The sequence below is a fragment of the Felis catus genome, chromosome D3 (assembly GCF_018350175.1).
Source record: "Felis catus isolate Fca126 chromosome D3, F.catus_Fca126_mat1.0, whole genome shotgun sequence".
Classification (NCBI taxonomy): domain Eukaryota; kingdom Metazoa; phylum Chordata; class Mammalia; order Carnivora; family Felidae; genus Felis; species Felis catus.
The window spans coordinates 64,759,322-64,768,122 of record NC_058379.1 but is presented as its reverse complement, the minus strand read 5'-3'; the positions used below and the strand labels follow the sequence as shown (position 1 = coordinate 64,768,122).

At 34.7% G+C, this 8,801-nt stretch overlaps 1 pseudogene; it reads left to right on the top strand.

Annotated features, from left to right (window-relative positions):
• Positions 1–235: 235 nt before the first annotated feature.
• Positions 236–2,358, top strand: LOC101100675 (annotated as a pseudogene).
• The last annotated feature ends 6,443 nt before the right edge of the window (positions 2,359–8,801 follow it).

Here is an 8,801-nt window from a genome sequence, read left to right as displayed (position 1 = left end):
TTTTTTTATGAAGTGCCCTCTATTTAATTTTTAAACATATTTATATTATTAATATTATAGTTTAGGTATCTTCAATGTTTGCAAATCTTGGTAAAATGCTCTTGTTACTTCTGACCCTTAAGCATAGTGGAATGATTTCCCATGTACTTAGTGAATTATGATTGTGATGTTCATTCCTAAACTCATGTGAAAGGAACATTTTCCTCCCTTTATTTTTTTTCCTGCTCCTTACTAAAGCAAAATAGGCAGTTTTTTGTTTTTTGTTTTTTGTGGGGTTTTTTTTGGGGGGGGGGAAGCATTTTGTTTTCCTAACTCACCAGTGAATGTATCACTCTTCAGGTGTCCTCGCTTTATTCAGAGATTTATGATTCAAATTCCCCTGAGCTGCAGGCTTTTTCTCTTACTCCTGGTTTTACATCGTTTAATAAAACTCCTGAAAATTCTGGCTTCAATTTGCTCAGCCCAGTAAATCACTCTCTGATCTGCTTGAAATATACAGAATGCTGTACTTAATAATTGAGAATACATGTCAATTATTTTAATTGAAAACATGACAATATAAATAGGCCACAAAGCAAATCTCAACAAAAGATAATGGGTTAAAATCACAAAGAATATGTTATTTGATGACAGTGGATTTAAGCTACAGGGGGAAAAACACTTTATAAAATTCTCAACAGCTTCTATTCCAAGCAACACACTTATAAATAACCTACACTTATAAATAACAATACAATTAATAAATCATGTTTGAAAGTAGAAAATACTTTTAAATATGACCTACATGATCCTATGGGTTATCACTAATGCTGTGACTGGAGGGAAATTCATAGCCTTACATGTATTTGTTAAGAAAAAAAAAGCTTTCTGCCTGTGGACCCTGCCGAGTAAGCATTGCAAATATCTCCCCTTCCACCGCCATCATGTCTAAGTCAGAGTCTTCCAAAGAGACTGAACAGCTGCAAGAGGTTTTCATCAGTGGTTTGATGAGAGTCTGAGGAGCCATTTTGAACATTGGGGAATGCTTACAGACTTTGTGGTAATGAGAGATCCAAACACCAAGCAATCCAGAGGCTTTGGGTTTGTCACGTATGCCAGTGTGGAAGAGGTGGATGCAGCCATGAATGCAAGGCCACACAAGGTGGATTAAGAGTTGTAGGACCAAAGAGGGCTGTCTCAAGAGAAGATTCTCAAAGACTTGGTGCCTACTTAACTGTGAAAAAGATTTTTGTTGGTGGCATTAAAGAAGATACATGAAGAACATCTAAGAGATTGTTTTGAACAGTATATGAAAATTGAACTGATTGAAATCATGACTGACTGAAGCAGTGGCAAAAAGAGAGGCTTTACTTTTGTAACATTTGATGACCATGACTTTGCAGACAAGATTGTTGTTCAAAAATACCATACTGTGAATGGCCACAACTGTGAAGTAAGGAAAGCTCTATTTAAGCAGGAGATGGCTAGTGCTTCATCCAGCAAAAGAAGTTGAAGTGGTTCTAAAAACTTTGATGGTGGTTGTGGAAGTGGTTTTGGTAGGAATTACAGCTTTGGTTCTGGAGGAAACTTCAGTGGGTGAGGTGGCTTTGGTGGCAGTCAAGATGGTGGTGGATATGGTGACAGTGGGGATGGCTATAACGGATTTGGTGATGATGGAAGCAACTTTGGAGGTGGAAAGCTATAATGATTTTGGCAATTACAACAATGAGTCTTCAAATTTTGGACCCATGAAACGAGGAAATTTTGGAGACAGAAACTGTGGCCCCTGTGGTGGTGGAGACCAGTACTTTGACAAACCACAAAACCAAGGTGGCTATGGTGGTTCCAGCAGCAGCAGCAGTAGCTGTGGCAGTGGCAGAAGGTTTTGATTACTGCCAGGAAACAAAGCTTAGCAGGAGAAGAGAGCCAGAGAAGTGACAGGGAAGCTACAGGTTACAACGGATTTGTGAACTCAGCCAAGCACAGTGGTGGCAGAGCCTAGATGCTACAAAGAAGACATGTTTTAAACAATACTCATGTGTATGGGCAAAAACTTGAGGACTGTATTTGTGATTAATTGTATAACAGGTTAGTTTCTGTTCTGTGGAAATTGTAAAGCATTCCACAAAGGGTTTTAATGTAGATGTTTTTTTGCACCCATGCTGTTGATTGCTAAATGTAATAGTCTGATCATGATGCTGAATAAATGTGTCTTCAAAAAAAAAAAAGAATAAATAAAAGTCAATGAGCTAAGAATTCATATGAAGAACAATTAAATCTAAATGAAGAATGAGAGAAATGATAAAAATTCATGAAGAAATTAATATAGAAAATATATTAGAGATTTTTTTAAAACTGAAAAATTGGTTCATTTAAAAGGTTAAATTGATAAATTTGGGGGAGACTAATAAGAAAGAGGGAGTACAAACAATATTAATGTAAATGTTAAAAATATTTAAATCCTACATATTTTAGGATTTTGATATAAAAATACTATAAACAACTTTGTGGCAATGAATCCAAAATTTAAATGAGATAAAAATATTTCTAAAGAGGAAAAGAATAAAAGAATAAATATTACATAAGAATAAAATAGAAACAGAAAATTTTAAAGAAAATTTAGCATAAAGAAATCTCTAATATCAGAGTGGATTATTGGATTATTTAAGAAATAAATAATTCCGATGTTACATAAAAATTTTCATATAAAACAAGGAAATGTCTCTCTTTCTCTTTCTCTCTCCTTCTTTTATTCTTTTCATAAGACCAGGATGTTCTACCAAAAGAAATTTAAAATAACAGTATCCTCATGAATATAGATTTAAAATCCTAAATAAAACATTAATGATAAAGTTGAATTTATATACAAAAATGCATCACAAACAGGTTGTGTTTAATTCTAGAAATTCAAAGTTTGTTCAATGTAAGAAAAAACAATCAGCGTACTATACCTTTATAGATTAAAATGTGTGTGTAGGGGCGTAATCACATGATCATCTAAACAGGTGCAACAAAGATATTTGAAAAAATTCAGCAATCATGCCAGAGATGAAATCTGGAATCAGATTGGAATCACTAGACTGGGAATTTAAAACAACTATGGTTAATATGCTAAGGGCTCTAATAGATAGACCATATACAAGAACAGATGGACAATATAAGCAGAGAGATGGAAATTCCAAGAAAGAATTTTAAAAATGTTAGAAATAAAAACACTACAGCATAAATAAGAATGACTTTGATGGGCTCATTAACAGACTGGAAATGGTTGAGGAAATAATCTCTGAACTTGAGAATATGTCAATAGAAACTTCCCAAACAGATAAACAAAGAGGAAAAAATACGGGGAAGGAAGGAAGGAAGGAGAAGGAGGATATCTAAGAACTGTGAACCAAATACAAAATAAATAACGTGTGTAATGGAAAACCAGGAGAAGAAAGAATGTGAGGAAGAGTAGAAGTATTTGAAGCAATAATGACTGAGGATTTCTCCAAATTAATGTCAGACACCAAACACAGATCCAGGAAGGTCAGAGAACACCAAACAGGATAAATTCAAAAAACAAACAAACAAATGACACACATAATTTTCAAACTACAGAAAATCAAAGATAATATAGAACCAGAGAAAAATTTCCTAAATCATTCCATGAAGCCGGTATTATCTTAATAACAAAACCAGACAATGACATTACAAGAAAATTACAGACCAATCAATATCTCTCACGAACATAGATACAAAAAATCCTCAAGAATGTATTAGCAAATCAATCTAACAGTGTATAAAGATAATTATACACTTGACCAAGTAGGATCTATTCCAGGTATACAAGGCAGGTTCAATGTAATCTATCATATCAACAGGCTAAAGAAAAAGCACATAATCATATCAATGGATGCAGACAACACAGTTGACAATATAAACATCTATTCATAGTAAAAACTTTCAGCCAACTATGAATAGAGGGAACTTCCTCAATTTGACAAGGAAACTCTACAAAAAGCTGTAGCTAATATCATACTCAATGGTGACAAACTGTAACTTTCCCCACTAGAATCAGGAGTAGGGCAAAGATGTTCCCTCTCACCACTGTTTTTCAACATGATACTGGAAGTCCTAGCTAATGCTTTAATAAGACAAGAAAGGGAAATAAAAGTTATACTGAGTTGGAAGGAAGGAATAAAAACTGTCTTTGTAGAGTACATGATTGTCTATTTGGAAAACCTGAAAGAATCAACCAAAAACTCTTGTAACTTATCAGTAATTATAGCAAGGTTGCAGCAAGGTTAATACAGGAAAGTAAGTCACTTTCCTATATACCAAAAATAAAGAAATGGAATTTGAAATTAAAACATAGTACCATTTACATTAGTACTCAAAAAGTTAAATTGTTAGGTATAAATCTAACAAAATATGTGCAAGATATATATGAGAAAAACTATAAAACTCTGGTGAAAGAAATGGAAGAATAAATAAATGGAGAAATATACCATGTTCATGGATAGAAAGACTCAATATTGTTAAGATGTTAGTTGGCCCCAACTTGATTGGTAGATTCAGTGAAATTCCAATAAAAATCTGAGTGTGCTATTTTGTGGTTATCGATAAACTGATTTTAAAGTTCACAGAGGCAAAAGACCCAGAATAACCAATGTAGTAGTTAAGGAGAATAAAGTCAGAGGACTGATACTTTTCAACTCTAAGACTTATTATAAAACTACAATAATCAAGACAGTATGCTGTTGGTAAAAAGATTAGACAAACAGATCAATGGAAGAGAATAGAAAGCTCAGAAATAGGCTATGTAACTATAGTTAACTGATCATTGAAAAAAGTAAAAACGAGGATAGTCTTTTCAGCAAATGGTGCTAGAGCACCTTAATATTAATGTCCACATGCAAAAAAAGTGCATATAGATACATAGAAACAGACCTTACATCCTTCATACATATACACCCATACATACACCTCAAAGTGGACTATAAACCTAGATGATAAGCCATGAAAATTCAGAGGAAATTTAAATGAATATTACGAAGGGAAAGAAGCCAATCTCTAAGGGCTACAAACTGTGTAATTCTAACTATATAACACTCCGGAAAAGGCAAAACTGTTAACTATAGTAAAAAGATCAGTTGTTGACAGAGGTCTGGGAGAAGGGAATGGGTGGATAGGCAGAACAGAAGGATTTTTAGGACAGCGAAACTACTGTGTATTATACTATAATAGTGGACACATGTCATTATATATCTGTCACAATACCAAGATTAAACCCTCATGTAAACTATAAATTTTGGATAACAATGATATACTAACATAGGTACATTCATTGTAACAAACATACCACTCTCATGTAGGATTTTGATAGGGAGGCTAGGCGTACGTGGAGGCAGGAAATGTATGGGAAATTTCTGTACCTTTTCCTTAATTTTGCTATGAATCCTAAGTTGCTTTAAAAATAAAAGCTATTGGGGCGCCTGGGTGGTGCAGTCGGTTAAGCGTCCGACTTCAGCCAGGTCACGATCTCGCGGTCCGTGGGTTCGAGCCCCGTGTTGGGCTCTGGGCTGATGACTCAGAGCCTGGAGCCTGTTTCTGATTCTGTGTCTCCCTCTCTCTCTGCCCCTCCCCCGTTCATGCTCTGTCTCTCTCTGTCCCAAAAATAAATAAAAACATTGAAAAAAAATTAAAAAAAATTAAAAAAATAAAAATAAAAGCTATTAAAATTATATAAAAGAACAAGAAGAGTTAAGACAATGTTGAAGAAGAAAAAATACCACCTATTAAAACTTATTATAAACCTTTAATATTTAACACTGGAGTTACTGTAAGGATAGTAATTAATGGAGTTAGACAGAATAAAGAGCCAGAAACAGCCCATAAAAAATAGTCTTAAAAATAGCTCCTTGGCACAAAAACAGATACTCAGATCAATGGAACAGATAGAGAACCCAGAAATGGACCCACAAATTTATGGCCAATTAATCTTTGACAAAGCAGGAAAGAATATCCAATGGAATAAAGACAGTCTCTTCAGCAAGTGGTGCTGGCAAAATTGGACAGCAACATGCAGAAAAATGGACCACTTTCTTACACCATACACAAAAATGAACTCAAAATGGATGAAAGACCTAAATGTAAGACAGGAAGCCATGAAAATCCTCAAGGAGAAAGCAGGCAAAAGCCTCTTTGACCTTGGCCGCAGCAACTTCTTACTCAACACCTCTCTGGAGGCAAGGGAAACAAAAGCAAAAACGAACTATTGGGACCTCACCAAAATAAAAAGCTTCTGCACAGCAAAGGAAATAGTCAGCAAAACTAAAAGACAACTGACAGAATGGGAGAAGATATTTGCAAATGACATATCAGATAAAGGGTTAGTATCCAAAATCTATAAAGAACTTATCAAACTCAACACCCAAAAAACAAATAATCCAGTAAAAAAATGGGCAAAAGACATGAACAGACACTTCTCCAAAGAAGACGTCCAGATGGCCAACCAACACATGAAAAATGCTCAACATCACTCATCATCAGGGAAATGAATATCAAAACCACAGTGAGATATCACCTTACACCTGTCTGAACGGCTAACATTAACAACTCAGGCAACAACAAGTGTTAGTGAGAATGAGAAAGAGGATCTCTTTTGCACTGCTGGTGGGAATGCAAACTGGTGTAGCCACCAGTATGGAGGTTCCTCAAAAATTAAAAATAAAACTACCCTACGACTCAGCAATTGCACTGCTAGGTATTTATCCAAGGGATACAGGTATGCTGTTTTGAAGGGGCACATGCCCCCCAATGTTTATAGCAGCACTATCAACAATAGCCAAAGTATGGAAAGAGCCCAAATGTCCATTGATAGATGAATGGATAAAGAAGATGTGGCATATATACACAATGGAGTATTACTCAGCAATCAAAAAAGAATGAAATCTTGCCATTTGCAACTACATGGATGGAACTAGAGGGTATTATGCTAAGCGAAATTAGAGAAAGATAAATACCATATGACTTCACTCATATGAGGACTTTAAGATACAAAACAGATGAACACAAAGGAAAGGAAGCAAAAATAATATAAAAACAGGGAGGAAGACAAAACATAAGAGACTCTTAAATATGGAGAACAAACAGAGGGTTACTGGAGGGGCTTTGAGAGGGGGCATGGGCTAAATGAGTAAGGGGCATTAAGGAATCTACTCCTGAAATCCTTGTTGCACTATATGCTAACTAACTTGGATGTAAATTTAAAAAAAAATAATTAAAAAAATAACGCCTACAACAAAAATGGTACTGCAAAAGAGATGAGAAGACATTCTTCCCCATAAATTGCATTGATTCAACTAGATATCCATAGCAAAAAAAAAAAAAAAAGACTTGAAACTACTGCATGCTAACAAGATGTAAATCTAAGTGTTGGAAATCTCAAGGTAAAAATTAAACCAACCTTTTGTAATCTATGAGAATATCCTCATGAATTTGGGATAGGTAAGGATTTCTCAAACAAATCACAGCAGACTCTAATTAAAAGATTGCCAAAGTCAACTAGATTAAAATTGGGAATTTCTGATCATGGAAAGACAACTAACTTTAAGAAAGTAAAAAAGATGGGACTCCTGACTGGCTCAGTCAGAGGAGTGTGCAACTCTTCATCTCAGGGTCATGAGTTTAGCCCCACATTCAGTATAGAGATTACTTAAATAAAAACGTTCTTAAAAAGTCACAAAAGAAAGAAAAGTTATTCAGCAACACATACACATATGCACAAAGTATATAAAGAACTTAAGGGAAATATAGACAATTCAGAAAAAATGGGCAAGAGAATCAAATATTTCACAAGAGAGTGTTACTAAATGGTCAATAAACCTGTAACTCAGTGCTTCAACTCATTAGTCAACAGAGAAATGCAAATTAAAGATGAGGCATCACTACGCACCTACTAAAATGGCTGGTGGGAGTGTAAACTGGTATATTCACTTTGAAAATATATTGACATTTTCTACTAAATCTGAACACATATACCCTATGACCCAATAATTCCTTCTCAGTGTATACCCAACAGAAACATGTGCAGCAATAGAAAAGTACAAGAATATTTATAGTAGCACAATGCTTAGTAACCCCAAACTGGAAACATCCCTGATTTATAAACGGATAAATAAATCTGGTATATTACCATCGATTCCTAAACAGCAGTGAAAATGAACAGATATTATGCACAAAAAATGGTAAATCTCACATTTATAGAGAATTCTGAAAACAGGCAGACATAGTATATGTTATTAAAAGACAGGAGAGTTGTTCACTTGGGTGAGATGGGAGGCTTGTGATTGCAAAAGACCAGGAAGTGAGACCTAGAGGTCAATAATGTTCAGTTTCTTCATCTGGTGGTATTTTCACTTTGGGATAATTCATTGAGCCATTCACATATGAATTGAACACTTCTCTCTTTGCATGTTCTACTTCAACTAAAAGGTTTTTTGTTACTAACTCAGTCATTATTGACCAAGTAATCAATTATGAAATGCCTTATTGTATCATCATCATCATCATCATCATCAACAACATCATTAAAATATTGGTAACCTGGGCAGTATCAACGCTCAATTTAAAAAGTAAAGAATTATAAATCAGATTTCTGTCCTTATGTGGATGGTCAAGGGCAAAATCATAACTTGATTTTTTAAAATTTCCACATAATTCTTACCACTTTCAAATGCCTACTACTGTTGCGTAGATTTACATGATATATCCCAGTGCTACTTCTCTGACATGTTCTCTTATTCTTCCCTTTCTTCACTCCTTTCCAGCAAAACTGG